At 40.3% G+C, this 19943-nt stretch overlaps 1 long non-coding RNA gene across 1 annotated transcript; it reads left to right on the top strand.

The window, feature by feature from the left end:
• Positions 1-1344: 1344 nt before the first annotated feature.
• LOC140598654 (uncharacterized) lies at positions 1345-14259 on the top strand. The gene is made up of 2 exons (XR_012001191.1): positions 1345-1479; positions 13730-14259. It is a non-coding gene; the product is annotated as an uncharacterized lncRNA (long non-coding RNA).
• The last annotated feature ends 5684 nt before the right edge of the window (positions 14260-19943 follow it).

The following is a 19943-nucleotide window of genomic DNA, read 5'->3' as shown; positions in this document are numbered from 1 at the left end:
TAAGGGGAAAAAAAATTAGATACAGAAATTTGGAACTTCATTGAAGCAAATCTGTATCTTTTCTTTATTTTGAAGGTGATGATGACATTTTTTTGGATTTATATTCTGGCTTATTTACTTAAGAAAAACAGCTTTATTAAATCATAGTCATATCAACATACCAGGTGAAAGTTAAAATATTAAAGGTGTTCTGCGTATGGAGAAATTGTAATTTTTTAAAAGATTTTATTTTTATTCATTTATTTAAGAGAGAGCTGGAGAGAGAGAGAGAGAGAGAGCACGAGCATGGGGGAGAGTAAAGAGAGAGAGAAGCAGACTCCCCATTGAGCAGGGATTCTGATGTGGGGTTCAATCCGAGGATCATGACCTGAGCCAAAGGCAGATGCTTGACTGACTGAACCACCCAGGCGCCCCTTGTTGGAGTGATTTTTAATAAAGTGGTGCCCTCATGAATTATGGCCACCAGTAACTAGATGTAATGCCCACCCTGCTTTCTCCCCACATTTGGAAGTGGGCCTTTGACTTCCTCAATCACTGTAGGTTTAAAATTTTATTTTATTGTGGTAAGAGCACTTAGCATGAGATCTACCTTCTTAATAAAGTTTTAAGTGTACATTATTTTAATGTTGCACAATGGTTGTACAGCAGATCTCTAGAATTTTTCGGTTTTGCATAATTGAGACTTTTTTCCTATTGCTTAGCAGTTTCCATTCCTGCTGTACCCTCTCATTCCCAATCCCCGGCACCCACCATTTTACTCTGCTTCTAGGAGCTTAACTATTTTAGATATCTCCTTTAAGTGGAGTCATGCAGTATTTGTCCTGTGGATGGCTTCTTTTACTTAGCATAATGTTTTCAAGGTTCATCTGTTTCATATTGCAGTATTTCCTTCCTATTTATTTATTTTTTACTCTTGTCCTTATTTTTTTTTTTCAAGGAGATAGGCTGCTGAGGGGCTGAAAGGAGAAAGGAGAGGGAGGGAAGGATCCTTCTGAAGGGCAGAAAAAGATATCCTTCACCCTTTCAGGCAAGAGAGGCCTGGCAAGTTCCTCCTGGGACCTCAGATCTTCATTAGGAGTAACCGTGGCTGTAGGTCACAGTTTCCCAAGGAGTACTAGAGTCAGTCCATAATTCCCGGAGAATATGGAAAAAGCCCCGGTCTGGCAAAGACTTCTTGTTTAGGGTCCACCAAATTGATGTGAGTGGGTCCACATCGGTGTACAGGCCACTAAGTGTAGTGTCTCTCCTGATCAGAAAAGTGGCCACTTGGTTGGAAGCATGGGCAGTGGAAGAATTCACCCAAGACAATAAAAGAAATATGTTTATTGAATACACAACAAGGAAGCCACTGGCAGGACAGCAAAGGAGAGACCATCTGCCCCTCCTTTTTTAAAGCTAAATACTATTCCCTTGCAGGTATATACCACATCTTCTTTGTCCATTGACGGAAGCTTAGGATGTTCCTGTATCTTGCCTATTGTGAGTAGTGCTTCATTGAATATGGGAATGCAAATATCTCTTCCTCATTTCATTTTTTTTAAAGATTTTATTTATTTATTCATGAGACACACACACACACACACACACACACACACACACACACACAGGCAGGCTCCACGCAGGGAGCCCGATGTGGGACTCAATCCCGGGACTCCAGGATCATGCCCTGGGCCAAAGGTAGGTGCTAAACCACTGAGCCACCCAGGGATCCCCCCCCCCCCATTTCATTCTTATGGATAAATCCATTAATTTTTTTGAGGACTCTCCAGACTGTTTTCCATAGTTACCACACCATTTTACCCTCCAGCAACAATGTTCTAATTTCTCCACATCCTTGTCAACACTTATTTGTGTTAGTATGATGGTCACCCTAACAGATGGGAGGCGATTTCATTATGGTTTTGCATTTCTTTGTTTATTAGTGAAATCGAGCATCTTTTCATAATACCTGTTGGCTATTTGTATGTCTTTGGAGAAATGACTATAAAAGTCTTTAGCCCATTTTTAATTTGGGTTATTAGTTTGTTTTTTTGCTATTGAGTTGTATGAGCTCCATATATATGTTGGAAATGAAATCCCTTCTGGTATGTGGTTTATAAATATGTTCTCCCATTCTACAGTTTACCATTTCACTCTGTTGTTTCTTTTTCCTCACTCTAGTTCTTGGTGTTGTTATTTTTTGTTTGTTTGCTTGTTGCAATAATCATTGGTGGATGCTAAAATGAGGGAATGAAAGCATGATGAGAAAAAGCGTATTTTCACAGTCCCAAGGTATTACCTTACAAAATACTTACTTACAAAGGAAAAACTACTAACTCTACAGTGGAGAGACCTTGTAGACACTATCTTGACCAAGTGATCAAAGTTAATATCACAGCAATGAGACAATGACCTGTGGCTCCTGATAGGATGCCCTAAGAAGGACACAATGTCACTTCTGTGATATTCTTATAAAAAATGTATAACCTAAATATAAATCATGAGAAAATATAAGACAAACTCAACTTGAGGGACTTATTTAAAATAACCAGCTAGGGGGATCCCTGGGTGGCTCAGTGGTTTTGTGCCTGCCTTTGGCCCAGGGCGCGATCCTGGAGTCCCGGGATCGGGTCCTGCGTCGGGCTCCGGGCATGGAGCCTGCTTCTCTCTCTGCCTGTGTCTCTGCCTCTCTCTCTCTATGTCTATCATAAATAAATAAAAATAAATCTTAAAAAAAATAAATAAAATAACCGGCCAGTGTTCAAACTTGTCAAAGTCAAGAAGGATAAAGAAAGACTGAGGAACTTACCCAGATTGGTGGAGACCAAAGAGATATGAATCCTCAAAGCAACATGGGATCCTGGACCAGAAAAAGACAATTGTCAAAATTTGAATCAGGTTTGTAGACTAAGGTATTTTATCAATACTCATTTCCTGGTTTTACGAATTTATGCCAGGGGCGCCTGGGGGACTCAGTCTGTTAAGCTTCTGCCTTCAGCTCAGGTCATGATCTCCAGGTCTTGGGATGGAGCTTGCTCAGAGGGGGTGTCTGCTTCTCCCTCTCCCTCTGCTCCTCCCACTACTTGTGTGCTCTCTCTCTCAAATAAATAACTAAAATCTTTAAAAAATAGTTATGGCAGTTAACTTGTTTATATTTGGGGAAGCTGGGTGAAGGGTATATGGAAGCTGAGTAATACTTTTGTAATTCTTTTGGAAATCTAAAATTACTCTAAATAAAAGTTATTTCCCCTCTCTGAAACAAAAAATGCCAGAATTTCATAGAATATACTTATTTGGGGGCAGCCCGGGTGGCTCAGTGGTTTAGTGCTGCCTTCAGCCTAGGGTGTGATCCTGGAGACCCGGGATTGAGTCCCACATTGGACTCCCTACATGGAGCCTGTTTCTCCCTCTGCCTGTGTCTCTGCCTCTCTCTCTCTCTCTCTCTGATGAATAAATAAATAAAATCTTTAAAAATATATATATACTTATTTGGTTGCATTTTTCACAGTAGCCTCATAAAGCTTTAGGTAGTTTAAATAATTTTCCTAAGATGACACAATAAATGACAGATCGAGGATTTGAATCTACATCTGCTTTGTTTCAAAATTTTATGCATATTATAAAAATAACCAACTGGATAAGCAGTCTAACTTATTTTAAAATTGACTGTATTTTCAAAAACTCTATCTTGTTCCCGAGAAGACTTGAGACAGAATTCTTGAAATTTGAGTACAGGTTAGCAGAAATATTGGCAAAATATTAGAAAATGTTTTGGTGTTTGTGTTTTATAAGCTTACAGTAAAACTCTGTAATTATGTGGTACAGGAGGGCATACCAATTAGCCTCAATATGGACTTCCTCTGAAAATAATTAACATTTGACAGACAGTATGATCTAATAAACCAGATGACTGAGGCATTTTTCCAATGGGATACATACTTGGTTTAAACCTTTGATGAACTGTTTTTTTATATGAGAGTAGTTTAAATTTAAGAAAAAGCAAACAGTAGGGCATGTTAAAATAGCTATTAACTAAACACCCTGAAAGGGTATAAAATGCCTCCAGCTGCCAAAAAACAATTAGGCTGCAAATATGCCTTTGGTTACCTAACTACACATTCCCTAAACATTTAGTTCTAATTAATTTTCTTCATTACACAACAATGCCTCTCCTAATTACACTAGAGAAATTCTATAAACCTACTAGCTATTCGAAGTCTTTATTGCACAAATTATTCTGGTAGGCCCCTATCAGAAGCAAATCCTCACTCTGTAATTTATACATACCTCATCTCAGCGGACATGGGCTACTTAGTAAACCCTTGACAGCCAGGCAAACTAATCCTGTATGTGACCATTTTCCAAATTAGTAATTTTAGCGTGATGGAACATCAAGCTGAATAATTTAAAACATACCAAAGTAAAGGTGAAAAGTACAAACACAAGAACGTGTAGCATCTGAATTCATACACATGTTGCCAAAGCTTGTGATCCCTGGATCAGCAAGAGAGGCTGACTCAGAGGAACAAAACGCCTGCACTTTCAGTGAACTTGGAAGTACGAAGGGTAGGCAGTGGCAGTCTTCAGGCCCCAGAAACAATGCAGAGAGTACATTGAGTCTAAAGGACTGAATGAGTCATAGAATCATAGGGTTTAGGGGTAGGCAAAAACCCCAAACCCATCACTCACTAAATGAGGGAATCAAGGCCTGTTGAAGTGATGTGGGCTGGTACCAGGCTCTCCAAGGTCCTGACAGAGCTGACTACACAACACAGTGTCACTCTAGATAGGGTTAGTACATGGAGCCTATTAGCTGTTTGAAAGCTGGGGCAAAACAGAGTTTCGTTCCTAGAAAGCTATTTTTGGCTTCCTTTCCCAGCCTCATAAAACTTGGTGAGCTTGGGCAGCCCTGGTGGCTCAGTGGTTTAGTGCTGTCTTCAGCCCAGGGCGGGATCCTGGAGACCTGGGATCAAGTCCCATGTGGGGCTCCCTGCATGGAGCCTGCTTCTCCCTCTGCCTGTGTCTCTGCCTCCCTCTCTCTCTCTCTCTCTCTCTCTCTCTCTCTCTCTTCTCTGTCTCTCATGAATAAATAAATAAAAACTTAAAAAAATTGGTGAGCTTAATTATCAGGGTTTTGGAGGATGGTATGTAAGCCAATCAGTACAAATGCATCCTCAGTATTCAAAACTCAAAGCCAACGGATGGTGTTTTAGCAGCTTCACTTTCTATGCCTGGAGTGTGCTGATTAGCCAACCATTTCAGCCCAGGCCTAGGGACCTGTTTCTGACTTTTTTTTTTGTACATATGAATTTTCTCTCATGAAATTAGATCAAAAGTAACCTAGAGTTTTGCTACTCAAAAGCATGGTCTGTGAACCAGAAGCATCAACATCACTTGGGAGATTATTAGTTCCCAAACCTCCTGAAACAGAATTTGCATTTTAACAAGATCCCCTGATAATTCATATGCTCACTGAAGTTTGAGCAGCACAGGTCTAGAGCAGTAATCCTCAAATTTTAGCATGCTTCCACTCATCGGGAGGGCATCCCATCCTCAGAGTTTCTGATTCAGTAGGTCCAGGCTGAGGCCTAAAATTGGCATTTCTAACAAGAGCATTAGGAGACTTTTGAGACAAAAGTTTGGATTCTGGCATAGATTCTCTGCTTTGTCAGATCTTTGGGGGTTTTGGAAATTCAGTTGCTGTAGTTTTTGGTAGCCAAGGGCTTTTTGCTGTTCATGAAGTGTGGATTTGTGCAGTCTTTTTGGTGATTCTGGGAATCCTATACATTTGATGATAGCAATAAGTTGGTGGTTTTAAAAGTAGGTTAACAATGCAGATTCTCGATCCCCACCCCACCCCCAAATTAGTGGGTCCTGGATGAGGTCCAGAAATACGCATTTTTAATGAACATCCACATGATTCTGAGACAGGCGATCCAACAACACACTCTGAGAAACATTGATTTAAATGCTGAACATCTTAGGGAAAAAGCAGGATTTGTGCCCTCTCAGCAGCAAGATTTCAACATTCTCTCAGTGCGGGCAGCAAGTGCTTCTCATAATTTAGCAATTGAAGCAGTTCCAAGAAATCAGTCCACTGAGCCTTTCCCTCACAAAAGCCCCAGTAGAACTTGCTCACTCCTCCTTTCTTAATTATATCTGGCCAGCAGTGAGCACTGCAGCCGCCGTGTTCTTTAATCTACTTATCCATCTTACAACTGCAATTAATCAAGTGCAGCCATCCATCTGGTTAATATAAGGACAAGCTGTTAATTTGTGAATGAAGATAAAGGTCTAAAGACAACAAACAAACTAGCAAGGAGCTCTGGAAGGTAACATTTACCCCAATCCTTGCAAAGCAGGAGGAAGAAACAGGGGAATTCATTTGTTATAATAAAAGAAGGAAATGCTTTTTGGTGGAAGGAAGTGAATATAGAATTTAGGTACCTCTGGGTACCCATGTGGCTTGTCCCTAGGTCATCTCTGAACTTAGGCTCTTTAGCTGTAATATAGGAAAATAATAGGGCTGAATCTTCATCTCAGGGAAGTGCAGAGACTCCACTGAGATCAAGTGAGACAAAACACTTTGTAAAATGTGGCAGAAATATTTTCAGTCGTTTCTGTGTATTTCTTTTACTTATTTAATAGATATACGTAGGGGACTCTCTTTACATGCACATCTGACACTGGGTTTTTTTAGCAAGGAGAATGCACACATTGACCACATGATAGCTTTACTATTTTATAGTCTTCAAGTTTTTTTGCTTTGTTTTGTTTTGTTTTTTGATCTCTAAATTCTCCCCATCCTTCCCAATCCTAGTCTTAAACGTAAGTCCCCATTTCAGGGTGTTATGGACTGAATGAGTCCCCTTCAAATTCACTTGTTGAAACCCTTATCCCCCCCCCACCCCCCCGCCTGATGGATTTGGAGGTAGGGCCTTTGAGAGGCAATTAGATTAAGATCCCGTCCTGAGGTTGGGACCCTAGTAATGTGATTACTGCCTTTATAAAAAAAGGAAGAGAGCACCTAGGAAAGGTCAGGTGAGTACACAGCGAGAAGGCATCTTTCTTCAAACCTGAAAGAGCATTCTCACCAAGAACTGACTCTGCCAGTACCTTGGTATTTGACATCACACCCTCCAAAACTGGGAGGAATAAATATTTGTTGTTTAAGTACCCCCAACCCCACAGCCTCTTCAGTTTATAGTTATTTGGTTATAGCAGCCTGTGCTGACTCAGATGGGGCAGGCTCCCTACCACAGTGTCTGATTCAGTTGGTCTGGGAGAGGCCTGAGCATTTGCGTTTTGACAAGATCACATGCTTTGTAATTTTTAAATTTTATTTCTTTATTTTTAAAGTTTTATGTATTTCTGGGATGCCTGGGTGGCTCAGTGGTTGAGCATCTGCCTTTGGCTCAGGGAGTGATCCTGGGGTCCTGGATAGAGTCCCACATCGGGCTTCCTGCATGGAGCCTGCTTCTCCCTCTGACTGTCTCTGCCTCTCTCTTTCTCTATGTGTCTCTCATGAATAAATAAGTAAAATCTTTAAAAAAAATTAAAAAAGATTTTATGTATTTCTTTGAGAGAATGAGCAAGAGAGAGAGAGAGAGCGCGTGAGCATCCACACTAGCAGGGGAGCAGACTCCTCCCCTCAGCAGGGAGCCCAATGCAGGCTAGATGTGGAGCTCCATCCCAGGGCCCTGGGATCATGACTGGAGCAGAAGGAAGACACTTACCCTTATAACCTTAACCAACTGAACCACCCAGGTGCTGCAGATCACTTTCTTTTTTAATTCCGCTGGTTGTGGACTGCATTTTGAGGACCACTGCATTAAAACAAAATTTCCCCTGATTACAAAATGTAAGCTTTCTTTACTTTAAAAAGTTTATGTTCTCTGCCTCATATTCCTACTCCTGGTCTCCAATTTAAAAGGAAACATACCCCAGACTTAGAGCTAAATGAGGTGTAGAGAAAATTTACACCTAATGACCTTGAATGCACTTTTGTCAACAACACTATGCTAAGCACAGTCTCTTTCCATGTCATTAAGAAATATTTTGAGAGCCTTTCAACTACTCCAGGAGTTTATGATCAAGCTGGAGAGACCAAATCTACCCTGCAAAAACACTCTGCTAATAATTACTGAGCAAAATAAACTATAAATGCAAAACAGCATTGCCTAAAGTCCCCAGGTGAGAGCACTGTCACATTCCTAAAAGGAGAAATAGAGATTTAAATCCCAAATGCTCAGAGAGTCTACTTTATCACTTCAACTTGTTTACAGCTAGCTAGAGGCAAACCTCTTGACTTCAGTTCAATTACAGACAGGATAAAACTTTGAGGCGCTTCCATTGGCCTAATGGTCTGCCCCATGTTGTTAGATAAAGTGTGAAAGCACTGTTTCTCAGAGGGTGATCTGTGGGCCACCTGCAGCACAACTGCCTTAGAAACCTATTCAATGTACGCATTAAAAATGCCTTACCAGGGGATCCCTGGGTGGCACAGCGGTTTGGCGCCTGCCTTTGGACCAGGGCACGGTCCTGGAGGCCCGGGATCGAATCCCACGTCGGGCTCCCGGTGCGTGGAGCCTGCTTCTCCCTCTGCCTGTGTCTCTGCCTCTCTCTCTCTCTCTCTCTGTGACTATCATAAATAAATTAAAAAAAAAAATGCCCTACCAAAAAAATCCTTGGAGGCCAGTTCGTGGAAACTTGTCATTTACCTAAGTAAATCTTATGTTTAGTTTGAAGGGACATCCTCCGGGAACTTCTCCCCAACCCCACCCAGTGTATTTGACTTCGGGATTACCACTTTGTTCTCCAGATGATGCTATGTGGCAGGCATTAGTAAACCTGCAGCTGTAGGATGTTTAGTGGTCAGTTTGAGTCTTAATTTCTGGGTAGATTCAGATAGGATAGGAGCCTTCTCATTGCACCTGCAAGAAGCACAGAAATCTGTGATGGACAAATAGGAAGTGACACTCTGCTACATAGATAAGAAATCCAAAGAGAGAGAGAAAAAAAAATGATCACGGGGTCTGAGAATAGTTGGAAGAGCCACGTTGCTGTTGGGTGGGTCCCAGGAAGTATGACAGGTTAGGGTGAGATGGTAGTGTAAACCCTGCCAGGTGTTGTTTGTTTGTTGTGATGCAAGTGCCTGATTTAAGTCTTGATTGCCCAGGCATCCATTTCAAAGAGGCATCCACTTAGAGGTGGCTATTTCCATAAACACATGCCAGCAAGTGATTAGACAAAGAGCCAGGCCACCTCCTGGCACTGAGGTTCCTTGGTTTTACAGATCTTGGTCAATTTTGGTAACTCTCTTTTCCTTTCCCTGCACTTTAAACTCCTCCTGTTAGGTTTAAAATTTTCCAATAAAGAGAGGGCCCGTGAAAGCATAGGCCCCCACCACCTTCAACCGCAATATAAACAGAACGTTTGACATTCTTGTGCTCCCTCTCTCTCCCTCGCTACCTTTCACTCCTCCCGGAGACCTCGCTATGTGGCCCCAGGTGTGCTGTGTAGCTTCCAGGACTTGTAAATAATAAAACCCTATTTTTTCAAAGTTTCCTGATGGTTGCTGCTGAAGGGCGTCTTGCTATCATAAGAACCACAAGGGTCAGTCCAGTGGCAACATTGGTTTGGAAAAGCGTTTGTGGGAAGCTCACTGGAGCCCAGGTGAGTGCCCCCAGGCATTTCTAGTATTACTATTGATAGACTGAGACCAGCACAAAAGAGAGGTAGACTTATTTTTGTTTGTTTTCTTAAAGAGTCCTATTTCTAAAAAGAAAATTGCTTTCATTTACCCATGCTGTCTCCAAAGGATAGATGACAGGAATATGAGGGCAGTAAATTTAGTCCTGTGATCTACTTATGAGCTTCAGGCTGAAGCAAAGTCTTTCTGTTTGAAGGCCATTGAGCCATTTCTTTTGTGTGTGTGTGTGTGTGTGTGTAGCAATTTCTAATTACGAGTGACTACATATCCATTGCAGACACCTGTAAAAGCAATAATAAATGCAAAGAAATCTAATCCTACCAAATTAATCTGACGATTACTGAGTATATAGCGGTGTGGGATTTCGGCATTTTAGATAAATGGAAGCACACTATGCATTTGCTACCTGCCATCTTCACCTAATACAAATACTGTCACTGTTTTTTTTCCCTTTAAAATATATTCTATGCTACGTAGTTCTCCGTTGTATTGAGATTATGGTTTATACACATAGTCATCGATTATGGAATGCAGTGTCCTTTGATAGGACAAGATCTCTCTATTTTATACCAGGTGGCTTTTCCTAGCTCTTGCCTAAGGATCTGGGTTAATGTTGTGATTTTCTAGTTGTACCATTTCCCCTCCCTCTAGATCACTTAAGTTCTCATTTCATCCCTGGGGGCTTTCTGAAAACAACTGCAGGAGTCTCAACTCCTTGTATTTCATTTATTAATTTGTTTGTTCATCAAATATTGAGGAAGTGGAGATGGCAGATACAAACTTATGTTTGTGTCCAGAGCAATATACGAGTAAAAATAAGTATGATACCAAGTAGTGAGAAGAATAACTTGAATAGGTCTAGATTTATCTCTCTTAATTGGAAGGACATCTGTTAGACTGCAGACATTGCTGTCAGCAAGATCAGGGTAGCAGGCTGAGGTCACAGGAGGCCAAGGGGAGGAGATTAAGGACACCTTCTCCTCACTCTGTTATTCATGGTCTTCCTGGTTCCCTCTTTCATGTACCATATAGAGACATGATCCATTATTAGTTCAGTGGTTAACAATTTTTAAGTTAGGTGGAGGACACCAGGCCTCCTTTCTGAGGCAGATCATTTTATTTATAATGGTCCTGCCTTTGGCTTGCTTCCTGCTATTTTTGTGCTTTTTATTCTTTTCTTTTCTTTTCTTTTTTTCTTTTTTTCAATGAAGGACTTAGACCAGATGGACAATATTGGGAGTCTAGTTTCTCTTTTACAGTTGAACAGAATGCTATTTATTGTGTAATTCTGGGGTCAAGCAAATCAATAAAGGGGGCCAACAAATGTGTGTCCTTCAGAAGTCACCAGCTCACTGAACGTGTGTTGTGGCAAATGCTGGACTTTTGTATCTTAAGAGAAAGGGATGGATCGCAATACTATCCGACTTCTCCACCAGACTGCAGATGAAGAGAAACCTGTCCAAAAAGTTGTCATGGTTCCTAATTGAACTTTCAGATGTCTGTTCATAGATGAGCTCCTAATTAACCAAAATCTAGCTCTCATGAGGTCACTAAAAACCTGACACTTTTTCAGAAGTAAATTTTAGAGTGACCTTCTGGTCATGTTAGAGAGCATTGAAGCATAAAAGCATTTTGCTTTCCAATGGAAGTTCTTTTCTGTTAGTGTCAAAGACAAAATCTCCGTGATCCCTTCTGTGTTTCTAAGCATCACAACTAAACAACTTAAAGAAATTTCCCATCATTTTTCTATAATTTAAACCTAAGCAGGCTTGAAGGGAGCAATAATGATATCTGGGATGGCTTCATCTAGACCTCAATGGTTTTGCATATTTTCATTATACATTTATTTGGTAATCAGAGGAAGTTATTTTGCTTCTTATATATCCAATTCCTCAGACAAACAGAGTAAAGTCAAAATAAAGTGACCCATCAAGTGTTATAAAATATCCACATTAGAGGAAAATACCATTTTAGATTTATTTTTATCGGAAGGGAATTAAGAAGTGCAAGTTCAAAATTTGGTAAGTCTAACTATTTAGAACCTATTTCCTTAGTGTGTGATGCTTAAATTTTTGTGGGTTAAAAAGAAAAAGGTGATATATTCACTTGGGCTGCCATAATAAGGTATCACAGACTGGGGTGGCTTAAACAATAGACATTAATTTTCTCATAGTTCTAGAGGCTGGAAATCTCAGATCTAAATGTTGGCGGGGTGGGTTTCTGGTAAGAGCTCTCCTCCAAGCTGGCAGAAGCACCTCCTTGCTGAGCGCTGCCATTGGCCTTTTCTTTGTGCATGTGCAGAGAGAGTGCTCTTGTTTCTTTTCCTCTTTTTATAAGGACCAGTCCATTTGGATTAGCATCCTGCTCTGTGACCTTATTAACTTTAACTATTTTGAGGGCCCTATCTTAAAAAATAGTCACATTATGAGTTAGGGTTTCACCGTATGAGTTTTGAAGGACACAATTCAGTCCATAACACAGATGGATCAGTTCTGAGGGACTTTTGTGTGGGATATTTCTGAAAGAGATTTTCCCAAGTGTGAAAACCCTTGTAGCCTCTATCATTGGAGTGGGTAGGGAGGAGAATGATAATTTGAAATGGGACCTTTGAGTGCTGACAGAGCCTCAGACCTGAGCATTTATGGTGACCCAGGACCCATGGTCCCTATCCAGGAGCTTGCTGAAACTTTTCAATCTACCTATGTGAGAGTGCCCAGATTGAAGCCTGGAGAACTTCCACAGGATAGTACGATACTGTAATCTACCAAAAGCTCTCTCAGCTTTCTTTCTTAAGTAAGAAATATGTTTGTTTGTTTATTAAAGGGAAGAATCACTTAAAAATATTTTATTTATGTGAGAGAGAGAGAAAGAGCGAGAATGAGCAAGCAGAGAGAAAAAGAGAGAGAATCTCAAGCAGACTCTGTACTGAGCATGGAGCCAAATGCAGGGCTCTATCCCTTGACCCTGAGTTCATGACCTGAGCTGAAACTGAGTCAAGTGCATTTGACTATTTGCATCCTCTGACTGTTTATGCAACAGATGACACCAATTTTCAGGTTTTTAGTCTTGTCCTTACCCCGCAAGTCTCTAACATGACAAACTGATGTGCCTTTTGGGTTCTGATGTCAAATGGGTCACTTCTCGGCTCTCCCTCTAGTCAGCTCAGGTTTCTTCCAGGTCTGCTAGCTGAATTCAGTGACCATCTAGTCTATTTTCCAAATCCCCAAACTTTATTTTCATTTTCTCTTCTATCCTTTGTCCTTATGAGTTTATGCCTTTGTCTTTTATTTTTTCTTTTATTTTTTTTAAAGATTTTATTTATTTATTCATAGAGACAGAGAGAGAGAGAGAGAGAGAGAGGCAGAGGCACAGGCAGAGGGTGAAGCAGGCTCCATGCAGGGAGCCTGACATGGGACTCGATCCAGGGTCCCCAGGATCAAACCCCGGGCTACAGGCAGCGCTAAATTGCTGCGCCACCAGGGCTGCCCTGCCTTTTTCTTTTAAAAATGTGATTAGTATTGATATAATGAGGTTTTGGGAGGCAGGGGAGATAATGTGTGTGCTCTATTTGCTGAATTTTACTGAAGCTCTCCTAACACTTTCTTACATGATAAAACACTTTTTTGTGTGGTGTGTTTTTACTCCTATATAGATGAAGCATACTACTGATTATGAAGCCCTCCAAGTTTGTCTTATGGCACCATTTTTATAGTTACAAGTGCTCAATCGACCTAGCCACCCGGGTACCCCAAGAAATATGTTTATTAATAACCAAGTCACCTTTACCTTTAGAGTCAGTCCCCAGCCAAGCTAAACACATGTTTCTGAACTGGATTTAATGCGTAACTAATGACCAATGTAAGCAGTCTTCTTTGTGTTCTTTGAGAAACTTCAAGTTTGCGTAATTTTTTTGACCTGCCTCATTCTACTCTATACACGTCAAGCCTCTCAGCCTTCATAAAGGAATAGTTGTTGTACTCTCTTTGGACATAAATGCTCTTGCTGCCAGTGAAACCAGGTCTGTTTGTTCAATTACAGGACTTTCTCTGGATGCCTACAATGGAACATTATGTCCGGTCAGCTAGTGGTCCTTTATCTTCCAGGTAGAAACAGCATGGCCTGGAGAAGAAAATTTATTTCTTTTCCTGATTAAAGAAAAGGATTATGGATGATCATTACAGAAAACAGGAAGGAGGAGGAGGAGGAGCAGGAGGAGGAGGAGGAGGAGGAGAAAAGCAAACCACACATACAAGAAAGCAAGCTCATGATCCTGCCAAACAAATAGTCATTGTTAACATTTTGACTGATTTTCACCTGGTCTTTGTTTTGATAGTATTGACAGAGTGTTTATCACCTACTAAATACTTTGCATTTATGGAGAAGTAGATCTTGTTAAGTTCTTAGAAACCACTATGCTACATACAGACTAAAGGGCAATGCACGGAGGGTAATCCACATCTACACATCCCCGTGGATGGATTCCCCTGTATGGGTTTCTCTGTACCTAATTTTGCTCAATATTGCTATTATATCTATTTAATCATGAAAATAAATAATCTTTAAAAATATCTGTGTTGTACTGTTTCAGGCTGCAGGCGTAACAGGCTGCAGTGATGTATTTAATCACTTCCCCACTGTTGGCTTTTGAGGTTGTTGCTTGCCTTTTTCTGCTGTTGCTCTCAGCATGCTTGGCTTCTGCCGAATCAGAACCAAAATGTCTATAATCTGAAACTTGGTGTGACAATAGGTGTCAGGGCTTTTTACATTTTTTAAAAACTATCTGAAAATTCTCTTATACAGGGTTAATAGACAAACAGACTTTGAATATGAGCATTTCCAGAAAGGGGAGGGGCATCAAAACCACTTTAAAGATTTGAAAGCAGGATCAGAAGTCCTCTTAGACCACTGTTCCTTCTATCACTTGACCCTCTCCATCAATTCCACACACACATCCGTGTGGGATGCAAACAACACCTTCTCACTGAGTGCTTGCATGGCCTTTTCTCTGTGCATGCACAGAGAGTGCTCCGGTTTTATGGCATGGGTAAGTTTTTATTTTGATAAAATTATAAGCTTTCAGAACACTTGTAAGAATAATAATACAAAGAGCTTCCATTTTAAAAAGACTATTTAAAAAGACTAAACCAGCAAAATTGCAGGGAAGGTACAGAGATTTCCCATACACTTCCTGCCCTGACACATTCACAGCTTCCCCCATTATCAACATTCCTCACATCTTTATCCTGCCCTCTCTCTGCCCAGTGGCAACGACTGATCTTTTTACATTCTCCATGGATTTTGCCTTTTCCGGAATTCCATATAGTTGGAATCATACAAGTCTGGTCTTTTTTTTTTTTTCTTTAGATTTTATTTACTTATTCATGAGAGACACACAGAGAGCAGAGGCATAGGCACAGGGAGAAGCAGGCTCGATGTGGGACTTCATCCCAGGACCCTGGGATCACAACCTGAGCCAAAGGTAGACGCTCAACCGCTGAGCCACCCAGGTGCCCCCAAGTCTGATCACTTTTAAGAAGAAGGCACAAAAAGCTGGCATGAGAGTGAGGATTGTCAACTATGAGCTTCCCTGTAAGGTGACTTCACTAGCTATTTCTTTAGGATAACCCACTATCAGTATTGTTAGGTATTTCCCTAGGTCAGATTTCCTGGAGAAGTCTGTCTTTCTTTCTTTCTTTCTTTCTTTCTTTCTTTCTTTCTTTCTTTCTTTCTTTCTTTTTTTAATATCATGCACTGAGGGTATACTTTTGGTGCCAACATTCTGGGCTGAAGTAGGGGAGGAAAGCTGGAGTCCCAGGTTCTGGTATGTAAACTTTCTATTAATCCTCTTTTGGGTAGACGATCCCTGCCGTGGCCTCTGTATTATTCTCATTGGTCTTCTGTGCAGAGTAGGGGAGGAAAGCTGTGCCTCTGACAATGCAACAGATGACACCAATTTTCAGGTTTTTAGTCTCTAACATGACAAACTGCTGTGCCTTTTGGGTTCTGATGTCAAATGGGTCGCTTCTTGGCTCTCCCTCTGGTCAGCTCATGTTTCTTCCAGGTCTGCTAGGTGAATTCAGTGACCATCTAGTCTGTTTTCCAAATCCCCAAACTTTATTTTCATTTTCTCTTCTATCCCTTGTCCTTATGAGTTTATGCCTTTTTCTTTTAAAAATGTGATTAGTATTGATATAATGAGGTTTTGGGAGGCAGGGAGATAATGTGTGTGCTCTATTTGCTGAATTTTACTGAAGCTCTCCTAACACTTTCTTACACGATAAAACACTTTTTTGTGTGGTGTGTTTTTACTCCTATACAGATGAAGCATACTACTGATTATGAAGCCCTCCGAGTTTGTCTTATGGCACCATTTTTATAGTTACAAGTGCTAGAGGGAGACAGAATTCTGTTCAAACAGTGGCTCTGCCAGTGCTACGAGCTTGTGACCCTGGGAAAGTCACTTCTCCTGCCAAGCCTCAATTTCCTTGCTTATAAAACAAAGATGCAAATAGTACTTGCTTTATATGAGTGTTTTAGGGATTAACCAAGGCAGCAGATTTAATATGTCATCACCATGCCTGCCACATAGTGGGTGCTCAGGAAATGGCTGCCCTTGGCCTTTTGCTCACTGTTTAATCAGTCTAAGCAGTGAAAATGGTCCACAGAGCTACGTTATTTCCAGGAATTGAGCCTATTTCTGAAATGCCAGTTTCTGTAAAAGTTAATCTTTAGATCTCACCTGGATGGGCAACTTTTGACATTTGAAGCAGGGAGACCTAATCCACAGGTGAAGGCCATGGCAGCCCTCATTCATTCATTTATTCATTCATTCAACAAGGAGTGCTCACTGTGTGGAGCATTTTTAAAAAATATTTTATTTATTAATTTGAGAGAGAGAGAGGGAGAGCACAAGCAGGGGGAAGGGCAGACAGAGGGGAAGAAGCAGACTCCCTGCTGAGTGGGGAGCCCAATGGAAGTCTCCATCCCAAGACCCCAGGATCATGACCTGAGCCAAAGACAGACACTTAACCAACTGAGCCCCCTAAATGCCCCTGTGTGGAGCATTTTAAGGTACATATTATAGCCTATGAGTGAATCACTAAATACTTCAGAATGCCTCCCATAAGTGACATTGTTTCATATTAAGACTTAATGGAATTAACAAATTACCTTTAATAGTATCTAATATTCAGTACATATTAAAACTGGTTTAATTATTGTAGTTTTCATTTTCTAAACATTTGCTCTGTGTATTGATTTGGTTTCCACATGTGGTCTTTTTATTGTTTATTAATTCTTAAATCTGAGTTTTCTTTTAGCTCTATCTTTCCGGCCCCCAAACACTTCCCTTTTCTCCCCCCCACCCCCATATCTTCACTTATTGAATAAAGAGGCTCATCATTCCAAAGAAAGTCCCATATTATACATCTGGCCAATGCATCCTTGTGGTACAGGTTAACTTATTTCTCTTTCTAGTACTCTGTGTGTTGGAGGAGGTAGGATTAAAGGTAGATTAGTTTCTCCATCTATTTTTGACTTGTTTTGGAGGGATATGTTATAGTGGTGCCATGCAGTATATATCTTATCATTTCATGTGCTACATAATGTTTGGTTGTTTAGTGCTTAGTGATACTAATAGATCAGTAGTGTCAGGTAGTGTGATGTTCTCACTCTCTCAGTGTAAAGTTTCCCATCAACATTTTATTTAATTCTTTTATCATCTATTATTGACTATTATACATTGAATTGGGTCCTCCCAAAAGATATATTGAAATTCTAACCTCTGGTACCTGTGAATATAATCTTATTTGTGAATAGGATCTTTGCAAATATAATCAAGTTAAGATGAAATCATTAGGGTGGGTGTCCTCAGAAGAAGAGAAAAATTTGATGTAAAGTCAAAGACACACAGGGAAAATGCCACACCTCAAACTGGGGAGACCTCCTTCCAGTTTGCCCTCACTCAGGGGAAACAAGGGCTGATATGGCCCCCAGTGATCCAGGTGGTGAGTGAGGGCACCCCAGTCTGGATCCTGGGCTGCACTCACAAGGAGCCAGCAAGGATGCTTTCTCCTACCATGTTCTCTCCAACATCCTACGCACGTCATTTTATAACCCACTTTCTTAGGTATAAGGACCTGTGTTTTCAATTCATTTTCGAAGTCCTAGCACTTAATAGAAAAGCCTTTTAAATATTCTTTTATTTTATTTTTAGTTAATAGTTTTGAACTTTATAGTTTTAGATACAGCTAACCAGTCTTTTCCCTAGCTGATCTTCTCCAAAGCATTGCTGTTTCTTACTGACAATAAAAATGGATTCAGTTAAAAAATAAAACAAAACCAAAAAAACTAGGCAAAGCCTGGGAATGCTTTGCAATCCCCAAGGATTGATGGGGTCACCACCAGAAATGAGAAAGAGGCAAAGTAGGGTTCTACCCAGAGTTGCAAAAGGGAGCATGGCCCTGCTGACACCTTCATTTCAGATCACCAGCCTTCAGACCTATGAGAGAATACATTTCTATTGTTTTAAGCTACCCAGGCTGTAGCTTCATTACAGCATCCTGAGGAAACTAACACAGTGGGCATTTCCTGGATTTAGTGGTTTCATTGAAGATTATGAAATGGTAATATTTGAATGCTATCATTTCTCCTGGATTTATTAGCTGGAATTATTTCAGTGGAAAAACTTTCTTTCACTAAGATTATTTCATTGCCTTGGAAAATATTTACTCTAGAAATATATATTATAGTATATGTTGATGTTTTCCCCCTTTTATTCATTCATTCATTCATTCATTCATTCATTCATTCATTCACTCATTCATTTAAGTAAGCTCTATGCCCAGTGTAGAGCTTGAACGCATGACCCTGAGATCAATAGTTGCATGCTGTAGGGATGCCTTGGGTGGCTATGTCAGTTAAGTGTCTAATTCTTGATTTCTGCTCAGGTCATGATCTCAGGGTTGTGTGTTTAAGTCCCAGGTCAGGCTCTGTACTCAGTGTAGAGTCAGCTTGAGATTCTCTCTCTCTCTCTCTCTCTCTCTCTCAATTCCTCTGGTCCAGCTCCCCTTCAATCCTTCTCTCTAAAATAAATAAATAAATCTTAAAAAAAAAAAAGTCACATTCTCTAGTGACTGAGCCAGCCAGGCACCCTTGTTCTTTCAGTTTTGACTGTCAAATTTCAAAGCTTTTTTTCTTTTAAATATTTTATTTATTTATTCATTCATGAGAGACACCGAGAGAGAGAGAGAGAGAGAGAGAGAGAGAGAGAGAGGCAGAGACACAGGCAGAGGGAGAAGCAGGCTCCATGCAGGGAGCCTGATGCGGGACTTGATCCCGGATTCCAGGATCACACTCTGAGCTGAAGGGAGGCACTCAACCGTTGAGCCACCCAGGTGTCCCTGTCAAATTTCAAAATAATGAGTTGACAACACTTTGTGCTGTCCAACGAGCTCACTTTGTTCCCATTTTTTCTTTTGAAAATATTATGGACTTATGAAGAGAGCTTATTTAAAAGAGAATGTCATTAATAAATTATTCTGGGCCTCTGGGCTTCTCCCAGTTGTAAATGAAATGTAGGATTGATATCTTGCCCTTGAGTAAAATGTATACTAAGAAAAATGACCTTGTTAGGATGTCTAAGAAAATACCTATTGGTGACCCAGTGGGAGTCTATGTAAGTTCCAGTAGGGTCAAAGTTGGGTTTGGTTCAGATAATTTTCTGAAAACCAGTATAATATCAAGTATAATTATATTATTATTTATTTTCCAGCTTGTTAAATCTTCTATCTCCTTAGAACTGCCACCATTTTGTCTGGAGAATAACTAATTCAGGTACACTCTCAGAATTTCTTCCTATCTCAAAAACTTGCAAGCTATGAACAGACTCCCTCTTTTTTTGAGACAGATGAACATGAGGATAAGTTGCATAGTAGCAAATGAATGGAGATTTGTGTTGGTTTTTGAAAATAAAAATTTGGGTTTGAGAATTAATGTATTTGAGGGAAAAACACAGATAAATTAAATTAGAGATGTCCTGAAAGATTCAATTTTATTGTTAGCTATAGTTCACATCTCCCTACAAAATTCAAGCTCCTTCAGTGTGAGACCATGTCTAACTTATCAGTATATCTTCAAACACTAAGTAGAAAGATTTCACAGAGGAGGTGCTTCATAAGGTAAACGAATATAATTAGAATTCAGTGCAATTAAAAAAAAAGAATTCAGTGCAATTAAAGTTCTTTAAAAGATA

The sequence above is a fragment of the Vulpes vulpes genome, chromosome 4, assembly GCF_048418805.1.
Source record: "Vulpes vulpes isolate BD-2025 chromosome 4, VulVul3, whole genome shotgun sequence".
In the NCBI taxonomy this organism is placed as follows: Eukaryota; Metazoa; Chordata; class Mammalia; order Carnivora; family Canidae; genus Vulpes; species Vulpes vulpes.
This window is presented reverse-complemented; position numbering and strand designations above follow the sequence as displayed.